Below are 21,878 nucleotides of genomic sequence, written 5' to 3' on the forward strand. Positions count from 1 at the left end.
TGCCGGCAATGTACGTAACCTCACAGGAAAGAGAGGAATCAGCCAGCTCGAGGAGAAGTGACCCCCTTCCCGGACTGCAGGAGACAGGAGAAGATAAGGGAGGTGAAGATCTGATAAGTAAACTCACGGGTGGGGGGTATAGGTAAGTATAGAATTTTTTTTTTTTTTTATGATAGAACTCCTTTAATAGCCATTTAAAACAGGGCGGGGTGTTTCCCCCACCCATGTGAACTATTGGTGCCTGTGCAAATTCGCACTGAGTAAAAAAGTTGCGCAGGAGAGTACGTATTTTGGAATACACTCATCTGAAATCGCCCTTATTGTAAAGCTTTGTGTTCTCGAAAACGTATTTGTGCACGAAAAATTTGTTAAAATACATGTATTTGGCGTGCGGAATTCTTCTGCACGAAAGAAAAAGGATCATGCTCTATTTTGCTGTCAATTTGCGCAGGGAGAGAACACACCTTGAACCCCTTGATCACTTCAATGGCTGAGACCATCGCTGCATGTTTTTTTTTTTGCTTGTGCAAAAAATGCAGTAAAAAACATGCTGTTGCGCATGCAAATACACACATGCTCGTGTCAATCTGGCCAAACTCAGTGATGGGTTCTCAGTTGCTGTATGCAACGGGTCATGTAAATCACGTATAGCTCTGTATTATTATATAGAGGGCACTAATAATGTTTTGCCATTTTTGAGTTTAAAAAAATGGTAAAATTGCACTTTTATAAATTACTAAGAATGATTTCCACGCTAGGATAAGCAGTGTTTGAAGAACTACACAAGAAAGAAGTCCATGTGCTCGGTCCGCCCTTATAAGGATACGAAGCAGAGCTTTTTATCAGCTGTTTCTGGCGGTCATTTGTCATTGCCGTACGGAGATTTCCTGCTCTTGCGAAAGTGCTGTATACTGTATATACTGGCGGAATAAGAATGGGACATGGAGGTTGCTTCTTTGGTTCAAACTAACCAACTTCTTAAATTATGGTCCTTTTAGACGAGCCGATTTATAGTTTAATTGAGTGACATCATCGTTCGCTCGGGCAGCCTGTTTATTCCGGCAGATACATCGTTAGCTCATTCTAATTGTTCAGTCATTCCATTCGCTGTTGATGATAAGTGAACAAAACGACCAATGATTTTATGCTGCATAAAATGACTGACGAGTGAAAAGCTTATTGTTTGTTGTTGGCTCGCATAAAGGGCTCTTTTTAATCAGTATTTTGTGAGCCAAAACCAGGAGCAGAATTTACAGAGAGAAAGTAGAATGGAAAGATTTGCATTTCTTCCGTATTTTGGACCCAATCCTGGTTTTGGCTCACAAAATACTGATGAAAAATATGCTTGTGTGAAAGAGCCCTAAGGCTGGGTTCACACAGGGCGGATTCCCGTCGGAAATCTCGTGGTTTGGCCGCAGCAAAAACCGCGAGACTTCCGCCGGGAGAACCGCCGCGGTTTAAGCTGCGGTGGCTTTGAAGCGGCCCGGCCGCTCGCTGTTTCGGTGCGGCCGGCGCTCCCATAGAGGAGAGCGCAGCCGCAGCGGAATGAAAAAAAGAATGGACATGCTGCATATCCTGAAACCGTGGCTGCGGTGGCCGCAGCCGCGGTTTTAGCCGGACTTGCCGCAGCGGATTGGCCGTCCCGTGTGGACGAGATTTCTGAGAAATCTCGTCCACATGGCTGGCTAATCCCGAGATTAGCGGCCGCGGGCGGATTTGCCGCGGCGAAATTCCGCGCGGCAAAACCGCGGCAAATCCGCCCTGTGTGAACCCAGCCTTAGAATGAATGATAACACTGTGCAACAAATGTTTTTTTTAATTTTCGTAACAAAGTAATTGATATGTTTCTGTAAGATTACAACCTGCTGATTGCACTGGTAAAGCCGAATACTAGCAGCACGTCTCATTTTCAAGTTATTTAACCCCTTAGTGACCAAGCTTTTTTTTTTTTTCGTTTTAAAAAGTTGTAACTCCTTTATTTATCTATCAACGTCGCTGTATGAGGTCTTGTTGGTTTTTGCGGGACGAGTTGTATTTTTCAATGGTGCTATTTAAAGTACCATATAATGTACTGAAAAACTTTTTAAAAGTTCTAAGTGGTATAAACTGAAAAAAAAATAAATAAAATTTGCCATCTTTCAGTGCGTCTTGTTTCTACGGCGCACAAACTGCAACAATAATGACATGATAACTTTATTCTATGGGTCAGTACGATTACTATGATACCGAACTTATGTAGTGTTTTTTTTTTCTGTGCTACTTTTATTTTTTTTCCAAGATATTTTAATTTTTTTAATTATTTTCTGCCGCCATCTTCTGTGCGCAATACATTTTTTAAATTTTTCCCTCCCCATAGTTGTGCAAGAGCTCATTTCTTGCAGGACGTCCTGTAGTTTGCGTTAGCATCATTTTGGAATGCATGCGACTTTTTGATCACTTTTATTGCATTTTTTCTTGGAGACAGAATGAGCAAAAAAGTGCATTTCTGGCGTTCTTAATTTTTTTTTTGGACGACGTTAACCGTGCGGGATAAATAATGCATTACTTTGATAGATCGGACTTTTACGGACGCAGCGATGACAAACATGGGATTTTGTTTTATGATTTTTATTCTCTTATTTAGTCTAACCAATCACCTGTAAAACACAGCTCATTAATTACAATTTATTGGTGGACGATCCGCAGCATTTCCACTACATGGAAACATACCCTATATCTTACATAAACCAACCCTTATAGTCTACAGTCAGCACGTAGTGTGTAAAAGTGATTGCGAAATAGTTGTACAATCACTTTTGTTCTTTTTAGTAAGCAAGGTTAATTGTGAGCCTACTGGATTAATTGTAGAGGCATATTTCCAAAACATCCAGTACAACGGCAATTGGATTACATTATTCCCCATATTTAGCCGAATGAGTTCCAAATGGGTTCTTTCTTTCACGGAATTGCGCAGCGTATTGCGCATCCCATTACACATTGCGCACACATTTGCACACCTTCCATAGGCTTCTATGCTGCGCAAATGCACAAAAAAATAGAGCATATATATATATTTTTGTGTGTGTGTGAGAAATGCATGTGCACAATTGGGAAATGTGTACAAACTCATTGACATCCATGGGTTCTATTCTTTGCATATTGCATGTGTAAAATTTACGCACGCAAAAACCACCTTATGAAGCCGCTCTAAAAGCACCCTTAGGCTGTCCGGCTTCACACACAGGCGAGAAAGACGCACAAATATGAACCCTATTGTTTTGAATGGGTTCATACACAAAAGCGGTATTTTCCTGCATGGCACCACGATGTGATGCTATGCAAGAAACAAATCGCAGTATGTTCTGTCTTGTGCGTCATCTTTCATCGCAGCATCCATTGTTTTCAACGAGGCCGGCGGCAGCATCGCATCATGTGTTAGGTGCATGCGAGGCAATGTGAGATCTCCCCATTAAAAACAATTTGGAAAAAACTCTGCTATCCTCCACCGCAGCTGACAGCCTTAAGACGGATTCACATGGGCATATTTGAACATGAAATTTTTGTATGCACAATACGTAGAAAATATAACACATTGATTTTTAATAGGTTCCATCACAAGTGCGTATTTTTCCAGGAAAAAAATGCTATTGATCTTAGAATGCGGTGATGCAAATACAGTTGTTTTTTTTTTTAAATGTGTTTTTATTGAGCAAAAATAGTAAAACAAAATTCTATAAACTTGGTATTGCAATAATAGTGTGTATTATTGGACCTTGTCACCACCGGAAGTTAGGGATGGCGACAAGGTACGAGTTTTCAAAGAATGTAGTAACACCCTCAGCTTCTGATTGGCTGGGGGTGTGTGTAATCCCTCCAGGAGGACAGCAGCGATTGGCGGCGCAGGCAGAGCTACAGGCGCCGAAGGACACCGGCCACTGCCGTTCGGAGACGGCAGGAGGACGGCAGCGACCCTGGGAGCGGCGCCAGAGGCACAGGCACAACGGCTGCAAAAAAGTGGCCGCACAGACCACTGAGGGAGCGCAGGGACAGCTGCAGCTTGTAGATTGATTTTGTGCCTGTGCTGGAGGGTCAGGGTTAGTTTTCCTATTAGGCTTACATTTATAGTTGTAAAGGCTTCTGCATTTACAGCTAATAATGTAAGCTTAACAGGAAAACTAATCCCTAACCCTCCAGCACAGGCACAAAATCAATCTACAGCTGCTGCTAGGAACTTGCTGCTTTACTGCATTCAACCAATCGGGAGCTAGAGGTGTGACAGGGGCGTTCCTCCATCCAAGCCCTGCCGAACCCGTAGCTTCCTGGTGGTGACAAGATACAATAATACCGTAATTGTGCTGATCAGATAAAAAAGTTATCATGGTATTTTAACCAAATAGTGAACACCATAAAAACAAACCCCAAAACAATGGCTGAATTTAGGAGAGGTTTTTTCCATACAGCCATGTCAACTAGTTCTGGCTCTTGCAATGCAAGGATGAAAATCACCTGGTCCTTAAAGCAAAGAGGCTCGTCACTAAGGGGTTAAGAATCCATATAGTCACATGGACATACCGCCACACATTTGTATATTGTTGCCAGCAGCTTTTGCTTCTCATTACAGCTAGACATTTACTGCTCCCTCCATTTCCCCTGGTGGTTTATGTATGATTATTACCGGCCTCATCCGTTTCCTGACAGTAATCATATTAGGTCTTGTGCAGTTGTATAATTTATGCAATGAAAGAACGGTATATTTGGATGTGACTACCCATATACAGTATGTGGTGTCATCCAATCCACATAAATGCCCCCCTGCATGGGTCCCCATCTTCTATGGCACATGGATTGGTCATTTGAGCCCTATTTATATTGTCATTTTTATGGCATTACAATTTCAGTCCTTTGATGACTTGCAGTTTTCTCTATGCAGTATATAATAATATTTAAATAGCTGATTTTCTATTTCTCTGCTTCTATCTGCTGAGGATAAAGACTTCTTTTAAACAGCTAGAGTTCCCGCTGAATCCATTTCCCCCTATTTACTAATGCCATTCATTGCAAAGGAAGGAAAAAGTGCATTGTGAAATGTCAAAGAGCCTTGAATAAATGGCGAGCATCCCTGCAGTGAGCGGATTCTGGCCAACGGTTTCCAGCTGCAGATTTTAGATCAAAAATTCACAATGGCCTTTTTGAATGTGACATGAGTGACATGAATTAGAAGTCTCTGAAGCCCCCACTTTGATTGAGATCAGTTCATTAATTATTAATGCATAGGGTAGTACTGATGCAGAAAATCAATTAGATGCAGATCCTGATGCCTTCAGTTGGTACAATTAACGCATTTACTAAATGGACTATAAAAGTTTTAAAAGATATATTAAAGTGTATCAAATGTACAAAGTACCATATGGCAGTTTTGGCAGCAGTTTTCACAAAATTGTGCCAAAAAACGGATTTTGACAGCAACGTCTGAATGAACTGTCACTGTGGATCTGCAGTTTTTGGTATGATTAAACAAATAAACTTGTTCAGTCTTGTTAAGTGCACCAAACTTTTCAGATGACTTTACAGAATGAATTGCAATGTATGCATGAGGAATCGCACTATATCTGACCATAACATCACTTGTATCTTACATGTTTTCCCATTATCCCCCTCTGCAAGCTAAATATTTGATTCTTAATTTTCTTAGAACTGGCTGGAGGAGCCTGCCTGCTCTGTTGTTTTCTATAGAATGTGCACAACAACCACACATTCTGCTCTCTAACTGTAACTCACAAAGACATTATCATGTAGGACAGTGTACAGCAAGACTGAGCAGTGTAGTTGTGAATAAATAGCACTATTAGATCCCTCAGGGCATCTCTCTGTGTGTGAATGTCTCTCTTTCATCCTCCTCCTTTCTCTCCTCTCCGTTCTCATAGACTTCAATGAGCACCATGATTCAACCCCTCCTCCACTACCTTTTCTGCCGTTGTACCATCTCCAGAACAGATTTGACAGCAGGCAATGGATAGCAAGTTAGGAGGAAAGGAGGTCAGCGCTTTAGAGTGTGCGACTAAGGAGGATCAGCTGAAGAGGAAGTTGTAATTTTTATGCAGAACAGTATTCGGTCTTCTTCAACCGACACTGAGCTGCATTACTAGTCACAGCCCAAGGACAATACTGCAAATTGTGGTAAAACGTAGAAAAGCAACTTAATGGGGTTTACCAGTTCTCCATAGGATGTCACCAATGGCTGATAACAGGGGTCTACCATGCAGGACCCTGGTCAATCAGCTATTCACAGTATGTAAATGACTACCGAATTGTCCAATAGGTGGTTCCATTGCTCATCTTATGCCGCTCCTTCACACTCTAGCGTGCTAGCTTGTTACCGCTCAAATCTGACTGATTATCTACATGTGAGAATGGGGTTTTAAAGCCAGATACAGGATAGTGAGGAGGAAGAGGAGCAACATGGATGAGCTCCTGCAACACATAGAGGTTGCTTTATTTATTTACTCCTTGATTTTAAAGAAGAAGAGATGATGGAACGAGAGATGGGATTTTTTTTGGTAAACTTCAACAGTAAACATCATTTTGGGGGCCCACTGAGCAACTGTAACCTGATCCCCATTTGCAGATTCTTTGCCGCTTCATCCTCCATACACTTAATTGGAAAGGTGTCTTGTGTCTCTATGGATCTCTGTCTGCACTGACGTATATGGAGAATTCAGCAAGCAGGAAATGTCGGACTAGCATATTACCTGATAGATAAAAGCATCCCAGAAGTGTCACTTATGGCACATCCTGTAGAGGGTGAGATCGCACATATTGCAAAATGGCACAGTTTTAAAGTTGCTTTTTAATGGCTGCCTGGTTTGCTAGGTGAACAGTAGTTTGACTCAAAGTCCCACAACCATTATCGCTCAAAATCTGTCTGTCTAGACGTGCGGCCATCGTGCACTGTTCATGCACTATTCATTTATTAGTGATTTCTAGCAAATTCAAAATTCTTTTGGTCTTTGGTTTTTTTACAGTTTAAATTTTGCACTATTGTGCACGTTGGAAAAAAAAGGAGGTAGGTAGGTCCTGTACTATCTTTTCGTGCATGTGTTAATATTGCATGAGAAACTCGCTAGTAAAAACGAAACCATTAAGATCGATGGTTTCATTTTGTCCCATTTTGCAGGTGTGATTTTCACGCCCGGCAAAAAGACGACATCGTGGTCGTATGTTTAAGCCCTTAAAGGGCCACTCTGACAAAAGTATATCTTTCCATCCCTGTCTCTCTCACCTGATTGCCTTTCACACTCTGTATGTCTACTGTGTGTATTGCTGCCACATCTACGCAGTGTAGCCCCCAATCTCATAAGTATCAGGCATCATCTTGCCGGTGACATTTTTTTGTTTCATTTTCAGATGACTCTCATAATGCATCAGAGTAGCATTAGCTAGGGGTTATACCATTTCTGCCTGCTGAGTAGCCAGTTTCATTATCATAACCATCTATATTCTTCTAAATAAACTACACACCATAAGTGTATAGTCAGAAGGATGAGCTCTGATCTCCCCTATTTTAACTGTGTGATCATTATCAATAACTATGACATGAGTGTCTGTATCCTCCTCTAGATAGTTTTTGTGGTAGGGTTCATGCAATAGCATCACACATACTGACTAGAAACTGAATACATTAACCTAATCATAACATAACCAGAATTGAGATTACATTACCATCTGAACAAAAAAAAAGGTCAGAAGTTTCAGATAGAGAGAAACAGCTAACCAAGGTAACACCAGCTCACTGGGGATAGCTACGTAATCAATGAAAAAGAAAATTTAGCCGGAGTGGCCCTTTAAGAAGGTTCCTTGTGAGATGCACTTTGAGGGGAAATCTACAACTCCTAGCTGGTCCTTTAGGTCCGCAGCTGTCAGGGCATGCTGGGAGTTTTAGTTCTCTGTGGAGGGAAAGGGATGACAGGAATTTGAAAATGAATTTATTTTCATTCCGTAGTAGGAGAGTGGGCAAGTCCTTTTTCCAGTAGTAGCCTGCTTGGCTTTTACCTTGGACTAGCAGCTCTCTGGGTTCTGGGAGCCAGGAGTAGATGCTAACACAGCACCAAGCCGTGGCAAGATGACTGGTGATGGGGACCCCGCAGCAACTTTGGGAAGAAGGGCCCAAGGGAGGGAGGATGCTGGTTGGCTTGTCAATGAACCTCAACGGCATCTCAGCCAGCCTATGCATCTATATCAATAGTTGAGCTAGCCAGTCAATTATATGGATGCATGGGCAGAGTGTGATGCTGTATGCTGCATATTTCTTTGTAGTGCAGCGATGGTACTGCGCCATCCACCGCTCATGCACAGGCTGGGTGCCTACTCTTGGCTCAGGGTCCACCAGGGAAATTAACTGCTTAACTGTGGGCCAGTCTGAGCATAGCTGTGGATATGGGCAGAGGCTCATAGTGCCTTTAAGAAGCAGAATGTTACCAGTATGAGCAGGAAGCACTTACCACTGTTGTACTGTCACTCTGCCCATGGGCAGTGCCAGCAACATTGTAGAACCCTCTGACAAGGGCAAATTATATATTTTGCATTCCTCTGTATATAATCACATATTCCCTAAACAAAACTATCAAAATAAATAAAAATACATACCTTAGGCCTAGGCATATTGAAAATGCATAATTTGCAAAAAACAAGCAATTGTTGCACACTGTGTCAAAAAAACATCAGCCCCCAGAAGAAGTTGTCATATTACTGCCCAACTCGGCATGAGGTAGCATCTCAGGCAGATGTATAAATTAAATTATTAGAGTTGTCGTGTGATTAGATAAATGGTCTTGTCACCTGAGACCCTAAAAGTGGTCATCCTCAGTTGGCCTATAAAAGGCTCTTGGAGGCTCCTTGTGTGTAGTGACCTCTTCTTCCGCTTGTGTAGACCTTGTTGACCACTAGACGCCTCTATGATGCAGAGAGGAGATTTCACCCAGTTACCAGAGTCTGAGAGGGGCACATTATTGGGATGTGAAAAGCTGGATGGTCATATCAATGAATTGTTCCCCACCTGGGCTGTTCTGACCAGACTGTTAGGAGGTATGATGAGCAATTTGCTGTATAATACCATATACCTCCATGCCTGCCAGTATCACATCTTGTATCCAAGCTAGAGGCAGTGCAACAGGGTACTAGAGCCTCCCTGCCCACCTGTCTCACATCTTGTATCCAAGCTATGGTCAGTACAAAAGCGTACTAGAGTCTCTATGCCCATCCGTATCACATTTTGTATCCAAGCTAGAGCCGGTACAACAGGGTACTAGAGCCTCCATGTCCGTCCGTATTACATCTTCTATCCAAGCTAGAGGCGGTACAACAGGGTACTAGAGCCTCCATAACTGTCTGTATCACATCTTGTATCCAAGCTAGAAGCGGAACCACAGGGTACTACAGCCTTTATGCCCACCTGTATTACATCTTGTATCCAAGCTAGAGGTGGTATAACATGGTACTAGAGCCTCCATGCTCCCCGTTTCACATCTAGTATTCAAGCTAGAGGCCGTACAAAAGGTTACTAGAGTCTCTATGCCCGCCCGTATCACACCTTGTATCCAAGCTAGAGGCGGTACAACAGGGTACTAGAGCCTCCATGCCCACCTGTGTCACATCTTGTATCCAAGCTAGAGGCGGTACAACAGGGTACTAGAGCCTCCATGCCCGCCTGTATCACATCTTGTATCCAAGCTAGAGGCTGTACAACAGGGTACTAGAGCCTCCATGCCTGCCTGTATCACATCTTGTATCCAAGCTAGAGGCGGTACAACAGGGTACTAGAGCCTCCATGCCCGCCTGTATCACGTCTTGTATCCAAGCTAGAGACAGTACAACAGGATACTAGAGCCTCTATGCCCACCTGTATCACATCTTGTAACCAAGCTAGAGGTGGTACAACAGGGTACTAGAGCCTTCCTTCAAGGGGTCAGTTCTACACAATAAATTCTCCTTTTGTTCTTATATTGTAATCACTTATATCAACGTTACAATCACACAGAGAAAGTTCCATTCTACTTCGACAACTTCTAGGAAAGGAATTGTTTTCGACAAAGAGCATTTATGATTCACTTAAAATAAAAATGACATACATATATGTTTTCTGATGAGTCTGTGTAAAGTGAATGAATACGAAGGAGTATGAGCTACAAATCAATTCCAATTGTTTGTCTTAGCTGCACTTGTACAGTTTCTGTTTCCATAAAAAGCTAATTATCCATCTCACTGCACATTGATCTCAAAGTAGTAATGAATAGTAATAATCTGCTAAGAAACTGATTTTACAAAATAATATGTTGGAGTTAACACCTAAATATTTGGCCTTTTTTCCATTTTATCCATCTTGTATGCCATGCTTACCGCTTCCTGCCTACTAATAAAATTTGGGCAGTGCATTTCTACATTTCAGCATTGCTCACAGACAAGTAGACTATTGGTCAGCAGCTGTCTCTCTTATCACTCAGAGGGCTCATACACTTTTTTTGAGCTAGTTTAGTTAATAATAGACAATATTCGATATCTGAGTCACTGTCCTAGGGCAGGAAAATGCAGAAAATCCGTCATGTGAGTATTCAAAAGATCCAAATAAATTTTAAATATACTTGTTGAAAAAAAATCCCGGCCCCAGAATGAGTTGTCGGTTTTCTGCAAAACTCGGCATGCAGTTACATCTCAACGAGATATGCAAATGATTAGAGTTGTGGTGTGATTAGATGAATGGTCTTGTCACCTGACGCCCTAAAAGTGGTTCCACCCTTGACCTATAAAAGGTTCTCGGAGGCTCCTTGTGTGCAGTTACCTCTTCTTCCGCTTGTTGGCCACTAAACGTCTCTACGACACAGAGAAGAAATGTCACCCCGTTACTAGAGTCTGAGAGGGGCGACCGTATCACATCTGGCCCAACAGAGTACTAGAGCCTCCATACCTGCCCATATCACACCTTGTATTCAAGCTAGAGGTGGTACAACAGAGTACTAGAACTTACATACCCACCTGTATCATATCTTGTATCCAAGCTACAGGCAGTACAACAGGGTACTAAAGCCTCCATGCCTGCCCGTATCACATCTTGTGCCCAAGCTATAGGTGGTACAACAGGGTACTAGAGCCTCAATGCCCCCTGTATCACATCTTGTATCCAAGCTAGAGGTGGTACAACAGGGTCCTAGAGCCTCTATGGCCACCTGTGTCACATCTTGTATCCAAGCTAGAGATGGCCCAACAGGGTACTAGAGCCTCCATGTATCACATCTTGTATCCATGCTTGAGGTGGTACAACAGGGTACTAGAGCCTCCATGTCCGCCTGTATCACATCTTGTATCCATGCTTGAGGTGGTACAACAGGGTACTAGAGCCTCCATGTCCGCCTGTATCACATCTTGTATCCATGCTTGAGGTGGTACAACAGGGTACTAGAGCCTCCATGTCCGCCTGTATCATATCTTGTATCCAAGCTTGAGGTGGTACAACAGGGTACTAGAGCCTCCCTACAAGGGATCAGTTTTCGGCAATAAATGATCCTTTTGCTCTGATACTGTAATCACTTATATCAGTTACAATCACACAGAGAACGTTTCATTTGATTGTGACAACTTCTAGCGGAGGGATGTTTCTAACAATGAATGTATGACGGTAACTGTACAAATACTGTAATTTTATTAATATCGTACCTGAAAGTGAAACATACATTCAGTCAACGGCATTCAGGCAAGTGTTGAAACTGCCCAGTGCTCAGCATCCTGCCAGCGTTCAGCACTCACATGCTGCTAGTGTATAAAAGCACATTTTGGGTAACAAAAAAGGCATTTAAAGCTATCATGTTACTTTTTCATGCCAAAAGGAATGAACGTTTTATGCCTGAATCTTCCAGATGTTAGTCGGACTGCTTCCTTTCTGACATCAGCTTTAACCTTCCAGATGTGGAAGATTTCCTACTTTACATCGTATTCATTCACTAGCAATCCAAATTGGGGGAGACAAATACAAGAAATTCTGTTGTACATTGCACCAAAACAACGAGGTACATGCCATGCACAACTATATTATGTGTTTTACATCCATTAAGCCTCAACACTAGAAAAATATATTTAAGGTCACTTTCATAATTGCTAATTGTGCTCAGTATTATACATCCCTATTTGTAAACCAAAACCGGGAGGGGAACCTACACAGAGAAAGACTACATTGGAAAGATTTGCACCACTTCCATGTTTTACATCCACTTCTGGTTTTTGGCTCTTCCTGCGTGGCGCCACATTCCAGGACCAGAGAATTTTTATTTTTCAGTCAACAAAGCTGTATCAGGCCCTTTTTTATTGGACAACTTGTAGTTTTTATCGATACCATCTTGAGGTATATTCAACTTTTTAAATTATTTTATTACTGTTTTGGGGGAGTGGGATGATCAGAAAATGGCTATTTTGGCATTTCCATTTTTTTGTTTTGTTTTACAGAATGTACCGTGCTGGATAAATGTATTTTTTTTATAGTATGGCTTGTTATGGATGAGGAGATGCCAATTATGTGTAGTTTTTGTGTTGTTCCTTTTTAAGTTTTCAATATTTAAAGCCTTGTATAAGGGGAAACATTTTTTATTATTTTTTTCTATAAAAACATTTAGATTCCACGGTCAGCATTGACCGCAGCATCTGTGGGATTAAACAATGTAGAGGAGTGATTAGATGAGCAACTCCTCATCATTTCACTTGTTTTTTGGGAAAAACCCTATATGTGACAATCAAAGAGCAAATCTGCTCTCTGAGTAATAAGATGAACGAAAATTCCTGTCACCATTCCCTGGGTCTGGGGGATATACAAGAGACTCACAGATCTCTATTTTGACTGGTCTCCCCCTCTCTGCTCTGTACACTGACTGAAACCAACAGCTGTAAATTCAATATCCCTGACTAAACTTCAAGCGGCTGTAGCACCGGTTGGTTAAAGGCTACAAAAATCCTAACTTTAAAATGCCATCAAAGCATATCTGTAGCCCTGATACAAGTGGAGCTACAGCCCTTTAAAGGACCATGAGTTCTATTTGTCCAAAACTGTAATGTCCTTTTGCATCAAAATCAACAGAGCTCGTCCAAAACTGCTGGGGGGGTTAAAATGGAACAAATTTATCATAGGTGGCATGATGTTGATAAACTTGTCACAACTTTAAATCTGTGCAGAAATGTGGAGTCATTTTATACGATACCCAACTATTGGAATGAGATTGCGACAAAATTTGTGACTTTTTAAAAAGCTGCAATTCTTAAATGTTTCCACATACTGACAAACCCCTTCCCTTTTTTTCTACACGCTTTCAAAAAACGGAGTGAGAAGTATAACATCTGTTCCTTTTGGCACAAATCAATAGTAAATCTGTCTGAAATGACTTGTTCTAAAAAAGGGCACAATGTTGGCACAACACCAGTAACAAGTGTGTCCTAAAATATTGATATATATGTTTGCATGCCATGAGTTGGTGTAAGGAGAGAATATTGCTAAACATGCCCAACCAGCTGTGCTAAATGATGCCATTTGGGAGAATTTGCTCTATTTTTACTGACTGCATGCATCTTTTGGCCAATGTTTTATGTAATAAGGCAACAGCATTTTATAGAGCTCTAAAAGGCAAATTTAAATGGTAATTGCTTTTCTTTCACCCAACTCTGCATAAATCAGTAGTAGGGGAGAACAGAAGAAACTTTGTAATATATCTTATCAGAGAAGAATGCTTCTTTCTCCACTTATCAGGCTCATTTCCTTCTCTCTCCCTCCTAAACTGTTCACTATTACTCTGAAAAGCTGTTAAAATCCTGACCCGGGTATAACGGAGTCGTTGCTGCTAAGACCTTACCTCCCCTTTTCCCCACATACCATTCGCCGAACAAACACCGACACCATCTGTTGGATAAATTTGGCCACAGCAGCCATTTATTAACACAAACAACATGAATACATTTCAACTTATTTCACCCCAACCTTAATGATAACAATATCCCCCAAATGTACCTGGAAAAGGACCTTGGAGCCCACCCCCTGTATTTACCACATACTGCCGCCTCACCCCTACAAGGAGATAGCTGTCCCGGTCACCCGCCGCAACTTGGCTGACTCAGGCGACGCTATCCCCAAGAACTTTTCTAACTTTTTCCTCCCGCCGCAGGTCGGCAGACTCGGGAGCCCAACGACACTCCCCATTAACCTCCGGCCGCCATCTCTTACCGACCCCGAGGCCGGCTAGCCAGTCCTGGCTAGCCTCTCCCACCGACCATTAGGGCTCCGCCCTATAACCCTGGAGGCGACAGGTCCCAAATTCCAACAAAGGAGAGGAACAGGGGGGGCTATGTAGCCCCTGCCATTCCCCCCACTACCTTCTATACGGGCTCCAAGGGTCCCTCTCCCTCCCCCGCTGCTATGACAAGAACTCCCTCTCCTGTCCCCACCTCCCCCTTCTTCTTTCCTCTAGGGCGGGCGGGTGGGACTCTCTTGCTTGTTCTCCACTTCTTCTTTCGCCGCTCTGAGCCTCTCCCGTGCTTGCTCCCCCTTATATAGTGCCTCCCGACTGAGGCCCCGCCCCCTCCCAGAACCCACTGCACCTGATGACGTTACTCCTCCCCGTTCACCCTTTCATGCCGCCTCCCGCCTATCGCCCTGCGGGCTTCCGGCTCCGGCGGTTCTTGACCCGGGTATAACGGAGTCGTTGCTGCTAAGACCTTACCTCCCCTTTTCCCCACATACCATTCGCTGAACAAACACCGACACCATCTGTTGGATAAATTTGGCCACAGCAGCCATTTATTAACACAAACAACATGAATACATTTCAACTTATTTCACCCCAACCTTAATGATAACAATATCCCCCAAATGTACCTGGAAAAGGACCTTGGAGCCCACCCCCTGTATTTACCATATACTGCCACCTCACCCCTACAAGGAGATAGCTGTCCCGGTCACCCGCCGCAACTTGGCTGACTCAGGCGACGCTATCCCCAAGAACTTTTCTAACTTTTTCCTCCCGCCGCAGGTCGGCAGACTCGGGAGCCCAACGACACTCCCCATTAACCTCCGGCCGCCATCTCTTACCGACCCCGAGGCCGGCTAGCCAGTCCTGGCTAGCCTCTCCCACCGACCATTAGGGCTCCGCCCTATAACCCTGGAGGCGACAGGTCCCAAATTCCAACAAAGGAGAGGAACAGGGGGGGCTATGTAGCCCCTGCCATTCCCCCCACTACCTTCTATACGGGCTCCAAGGGTCCCTCTCCCTCCCCCGCCACCGCAAGCGAGGGTCGACCACCTTGACCCTGCGCCGCCCTCCACACCACCAGCGCCCGCTCAATGCCCTCTTGCAAAACTTCCATCCATAAGTCCATCCCGATGTCATTCAAATGAACGCCATCAGACCTCCAATAATTACCAGTGCCTTTTTCTAGATCTATGTGCCGCACTGCTATGCCCCCTTTTCCCCCCACAAATCGTGAAATTTCTTTATTCAGCTTCACTCTCGCTCTGTTCAAACCCTTTTCTGAGCGCGCTCCCCTCCATACTTTCCTTGGTACTAGTTCTGACCAAACCACCACTACTCCCGGGTATGACCCCTGTAACCTAAGGAAGTCATACCGAATGTCTCGTGATAAGTCCCTAAATCTCCTCTTACCCAAGTCATTCCCCCCCGCATGTATGACCAATACATCCGGTGCTCTGTCCCATCTCACCCTCCTTTCCACCTCCTCCAAAACAGTGCCCCATGACATGCCTCTAATCCCCAGCCACCTTATCAGTGCTTCACTTTTAGGGAACCTTAATTGTCTGCCGTTGGGCCGCACCCCCGCTCTCTCAGCCCCCCAGAAGACATAAGAATGGCCCAAGATCCACACTAAAGCTGGATGACCATCTGCAAAACAAAACAACGGTATAATTTATTAACAGGCGCCCCTATTTTTTCTCCCCCCACCCCCACCCTCACCCCTAGCCTTAAAGCAGGTGAGGGCGTACATAGGATCCAAAACGTCCTGACTCCCAACGACCTATTCTCTTTATTGCTTCCACCCCCATGCCTCTTACTGACGCCTCCGTCGCTGCTCCCACCCTAAACGAGTGAGACCCAAACTGCTCTTTATCAAACCCCGCAACCTCCAGTGTCCGCTTAAATATCGTTATAAATTGAAAACGGGATAAAAATTGGCCATTCTCATGGCACAACAAGGGGCCTGTCCGAGATTCTAACCCTCCCCTATACTGCCCCCATGTCCTCCTAGGGCACATAAGGGCCCCTGGCACCTCGCCTAAACGAATTAACTTACCCCGCCCTTGCTGATCCGTCTTAGACCGACGGATCCGCAATTCCAACCTCCCTTCGACTATCTTCACGTCCTCTGTCTGCAAACCACCCCCGGAAGTTTTGCTGGGAGACACCAACTCATTTATCCTGAATGCTCCGAAAAACGCCAGAGAAAACGCCACTCTAAACAACCGCCTCTCAAATTCGCTTCCGCACACAATGTCCACTGCTCTACCCAATTTCTCCAAAACGTCAAAGGAAACCGGTCGCCTAGTGTCTACCCTCCCCCTACCTCTTCTTAAACCCTTCAGCGCCTGCTTCACTAAAAAATTATTTGTCACATCCCCCACCCCCCTTAACTTAAAGCCAAATGCTATCCCCGCTATAAATTGGTTTACTTGTGCCACTGACCTACCCCCTTCCGCACTTCTTCCCAACCAACTCAGCAGCAGACCTACTCTGTTGTCTTCTGAGTGCGCGCCCCCCTCTTGCCTCACCCAGTCTTCCCACTCGTTCCACGCTACGCCATACGCTGCCCTGGTTCGCCGAGCCAATGACCGCTCTATCAGGCCCCCCACTGCTCGCTTACCACGCTCCAGATTTGATCCGGGCATTTGCTCCCCACCATCTCTGCACCCAGCGCCAGTGTCCGGAACCGCTCCCACTGAAATCGAGAGAGAGCATCCGCAATTGAATTTTCAACACCAGGAACGTGAGCCGCAACCACCCTCATGTTTAGTGACAACGCTTCGAGCACTAAGTGACGCAGCAAGTTTACCACCGGGGGGGATGATGCCGAAAGGCTGTTAATTACTTGCACCACCCCCAAATTATCGCAGTGAAATTTTACTTTTCTGTCCCGGAACTGGTTCCCCCACAGCATGATGGCCACCACTATTGGGAATAACTCCAATAGCACTAAATTCCGTATCAAGCCTTCCTGTTTCCACCTCTCCGGCCACTCCCCCGCGCACCATTTCCCTTGGAAATAGGCCCCGAACCCTGCGCTGCCTGCCGCGTCAGTATATAACTCCCAGTCCACATTATTGCTAACCTCGCCCATGATTACCGACCTGCCATTATATTTTTTCAGGAAGGTGGACCATACTGCCAGGTCTGCCTTGTGACTGGTCACCAAACGGATAAAATGGTGGGGTGCACGAATCCCCGCTGTTGCTGACGCCAGCCGTCTACAAAACACCCGGCCCATGGGCATGATCCTGCAGGCAAAGTTCAGCTTGCCTAACAGTGACTGCAGCCCTCTTAGTGTGATTTTTTTTACTTCCTAGTGCCGCGCGTACTTCCTCTCGCAAGTCATCCAATTTATCCTTTGGTAGACGACACACCATCGCCACTGAGTCAATGGTGATGCCCAGAAAGCTTAAACAAGTAGTGGGCCCCTCCGTCTTATCAGGTGCTAACGGCACCCCGAACCGCTTCGCCACCCATTGTAAGGTGCCCAACAAGCTCGCACAAATTGGCGATCCCCCGAGCCCCACACACAAAAAATCATCTAAGTAATGAATGATCGACTGCACCGCAGCCGTATCCTTCACCACCCATTCTAAAAAAGAACTGAATGCCTCGAAGTATGCGCACGAGATGGAACATCCCATGGGCAAACACCGATCCGCAAAATAATCCCCTTCCCAAAAACACCCCAACAACCTCACACTTTCCTGTGATACCGGGAGTAGGCGAAAGGCCGACTCCACGTCAGCCTTCGCCATCAACGCTCCCTTCCCGTACTTTCTAATCCATTGAAGTGCCGCATCGAACGACGTATACACCACCGAACAAAGCTCAGGGTCTATTCCGTCGTTCACCGATGCGCCCTTTGGATAAGATAAGTGGTGTATAAGCCGAAATTTATTCGGCTCCTTCTTTGGGACCACCCCCAAAGGTGACACCACGAAATCTTGCATCGGCGGTTCTTTAAACGGCCCCGCCATGCGCCCCAAACTCACTTCCTTTTTTAGCTTCTCCGTCACCACTTCCGGATACTCTAACGCCGATCGTAAGTTTTTTAACGAAAAGGGGACCCCATGTAACGGAGGCGGGATGTGAAAACCATCCCTAAAACCCTTAAACAGCAACTCCGCCTTCTCTCTATCAGGGTACCTACTTAGATGAGGTACCATCTCTTCCAGAATCACCGGGGTCATCCCTTTTTGTAAAACCGCCGGGACCCTTTCCCTTTCCTTTTTTAAAACATCTTGCTTCCCCTGTGGGACCCTGCACTGCAATGGGAGCAGGCATGGCGAAACTTGCACGTTGCACCGAACTTGCACTGCCCCTCATTGTACTGCCAACAGTACCCGGGCCTGCTACCCCCCGCTGAGCTCCCTTGCCCCCCTGCTGAACTAGAGGCCAGGCCGAATGACCCGGCACTGCCCTGAAAGGGCTGTCCGAATCGCGCGGGGGCCATCACCCTCAACCATAGACCTATATCTTTGTGCTCCCATCTGATAGATGGACGCACCGCCTTACGCTGCCTGAACTGCTCATCGTAGCGCAGCCAGGTCTGCCCCCCGTATACCCTATACGCCTCCCCTATTGAGTCCAAGTAGCAAAAAAGTCCGGAACAATTGTCCGGTGCCTTTTCGCCTATCACACTCGCTAAAATGGCGAACGCTTGCAGCCAATTAGCGAAAGTTTGGGGAATCAAGCGCCATCTCCTCTTCTCCTCCTCCTCTTTTTTAAACTCCGTTCTTTTCCCCTTGTCCAAATTGAATTTTTCCAAGGGGAGGAGGGAGAATATCTCGACATATTCATCCTTCCAAATCTTTTCCCTCACCTCTTTTTTGAGATGGGCCCCCAGAGGTCCCTCAAAGCAGACGTATACTTCGCCCTTCGCTTTGTCGTCTAACCTTATACCCTCCCCGTCCTTTTCCGTCTGTACTCCTACCGTGACGCCTGCTGCTGTACCTACCTCTGTAGCACTCGCTATAGCCCCCGTTTGGAGGCTTTCCCCGGTGACTAGTGATGTCACCGTGGGTACCCGTTCTACCAACAGAGGGGTTTGCGTGGTTCCCACCGCCTGTCCTACCCCAGTCCCCCCAGCAAGGGGTTCTAACCGACCCGCCTCTATGCTGGATGACGCACTGCACGGCGAGCTCCATGCTGTGACAGGCGACGGATTATAACCCCCCCCCTGCCGTCTCAGGAAATCTATCATGAAGCCCAACAGCGCAGTTGCTTCGCTGCCTACGCCTGGTGTGGCTCCTGTCGCTGCGCTACCCCCGGCTCCTTGCGCAATACTATCCCCGCCATGTACCTTACGGTTAACATTACTAGACATCCCATACATATCCCCCACATGTTCTCCACGATTAACATTGCTAGACATAGTGTATATATCCCCCACATGTTCTGCACGATTAACATTGCTAGACATACTGTACATAGAGCCTGACTCACCTGGCTGCGTAGGGGCTGTGGACCCACCAGCCGCCGAACCTCCCGATTGAGTTCCTTCCTGCCCTCTGCCGCGCTGCGACCGCTCTGCCGGCCCTGCAACCGCCTCCGCTCTTCTTGGCCCCGCTTGACCGTGGGTCACCTCTGTAGTCGTCCCCCACCTTCCTGATGTGCTTGCCGTCTGACCCATAGATGTTCCGGGCCGCTCCACTCCTGACCCACTGCAGGGCTGTTCTTGCTCTGCAGAGCCGCTTCCTCCTCTCCCTCTGCTCTTTGCCTGCTGATTAGCGTTCGGCCCCGCCCCCCTCTCAGCACGGGACCTAGCGCTGCACGCCGCACTCCTTCGCTTCGCAGGAGTTCTCCCTGCCTTGCTCCCCCTGCCTGTTGGTGTTGCCGGGGGGAGCCTGCTATGTGGGGGGGCCGGGGAGATACTCCGCCTCCTTTGCCTCCGCGAGGGACCGTGCTCGGGGCTTAACCTTTCTGGTGCATGGGCCCTCCGCGGCCTTAGCTCTTTTGTGTGCCCCGCCGATGCTGCCGCCGTCGGCCCCACACCCCTCGCCAAACTGCTCTCCTCCATAGGAATTGCTACTGCTGCCTCCAAGCTCCTTGCCGCCACCTCCTGTGTCGCTGCCGACGCTATGTCGGCAGCCCTGGATGATGAGCCAGCCGCTGTGCTGAGTGCTTCGTCTGAGAGCTCTAATAGCCACTCAAGACCTCTTTCCTCCGCCGCTGCCCGGATTCTTGCAAGGACCGCTTCCATCCCTTCAAGCAGTGCGATCTTCGGGCGCTTCCTTGGTTCTTTTGCAGCCGGTTGCTCTCTCCTCTTCCTGCTCCGCAAGGCGTTTTTCTGTTTTGCCGCCGTGCAGGGCCCCCACATGACTTCCGGTCCTTTTGGATAAGCCGCTCCCCTTTTTCAGCGCTCGGTTCCACGCTCTTCTTCTTGCCCACACGTCTCCTCCTTCAGCGCTCCGCGATAGTGCTCAGCGCCCGCCGCTCTCGCTCCACCCGACCACTCCTGCTTCAGCGCGCCTGGTCCTCTTCAGCGCCTGCCGCTCCCGCTCCACCCGACCGCACCTGCTACAGCGCACACCGGTCCACTTCAGCGCCTGCCGCTCACTTTCCACCCGACCGCTCCTGCTTCAGCGCACCTCGGTCCCCTTCCGCGCTCGCCGCGCCGCCGTCTGTGCTCCCGATCTTCTTTCTCCGCTCGCCGCTCTCCTAACTCCGCTATTCTTCTCCTCGTTCCTCTTCTTGTAGTCTTCACTCTCTTGCTTGTTCTCCACTTCTTCTTTCGCCGCTCTGAGCCTCTCCCGTGCTTGCTCCCCCTTATATAGTGCCTCCCGACTGAGGCCCCGCCCCCTCCCAGAACCCACTGCACCTGATGACGTCACTCCTCCCCGTTCACCCTTTCATGCCGCCTCCCGCCTATCGCCCTGCGGGCTTCCGGCTCCGGCGGTTCTTTAGTAGACAAGCAGCTCACACAGATCAGATTACATGCTGCCTATAGAAGTCTATGGGGAGAGAGGGAGAGGAGGAGGAGCAGGAGGCAATTAAGGCCAGTCTCACACAGATGAATTGTCATTGTGAGTCACGTGCATAAGTTTTCCCGTGCATAAGTTTTCCGTGCTCAACATTTGATGCCAATAGCCCATTGATTTGTGTTGGGCCACTTACACCTGTGTTTTCTTTGCGCATGTTTTACTTGCTAAAAAAAATTGCAGCATGTTCTATCTTGGCACATTTTAAGCATGCATGCACACCAAAATAGTTAATCGGGATTGGTGGCACACAGCAAATACGTATGTCATTGCATACTTGTTGCGTGCTCACGTGCGACACGCCGGCATACATGGTCATGTAAGCCCGATCTTAGAGATATTGCTGCAGTTAATGATTTTACTATAGCACATCTACTGGAATTGCATCTACACTGCTCGGTACTGTTGTATAATGTTTTCCATGCTGCTGCTGTGACACATAGTGTCAGGAAAGCAGGATTTCCTCATCTCTGTGTGCGGTGTATGGGAGACATCATAGTAGCTAGTTTCCACCCACCAACTCAAGGACCCCACTGATGATTACAGGTTTAGTATACCCTGCATGGACACCATATATTTGTGCACAGAGCAACATATGGTGGCTATAGAGTTGCAAGGGATTTGTGTCTGCCATGTGCAT

The 21,878-nt window shown here is 46.4% G+C and overlaps 1 protein-coding gene across 4 annotated transcripts in view; it reads left to right on the top strand.

The window, feature by feature from the left end:
• Positions 1-21,878, top strand: part of CHST3 (carbohydrate sulfotransferase 3) — a 114,640-nt gene that overhangs the window by 13,168 nt on the left and 79,594 nt on the right. The window lies entirely within an intron of this gene.

Source organism: Eleutherodactylus coqui, chromosome 4 (assembly GCF_035609145.1).
Source record: "Eleutherodactylus coqui strain aEleCoq1 chromosome 4, aEleCoq1.hap1, whole genome shotgun sequence".
Classification (NCBI taxonomy): domain Eukaryota; kingdom Metazoa; phylum Chordata; class Amphibia; order Anura; family Eleutherodactylidae; genus Eleutherodactylus; species Eleutherodactylus coqui.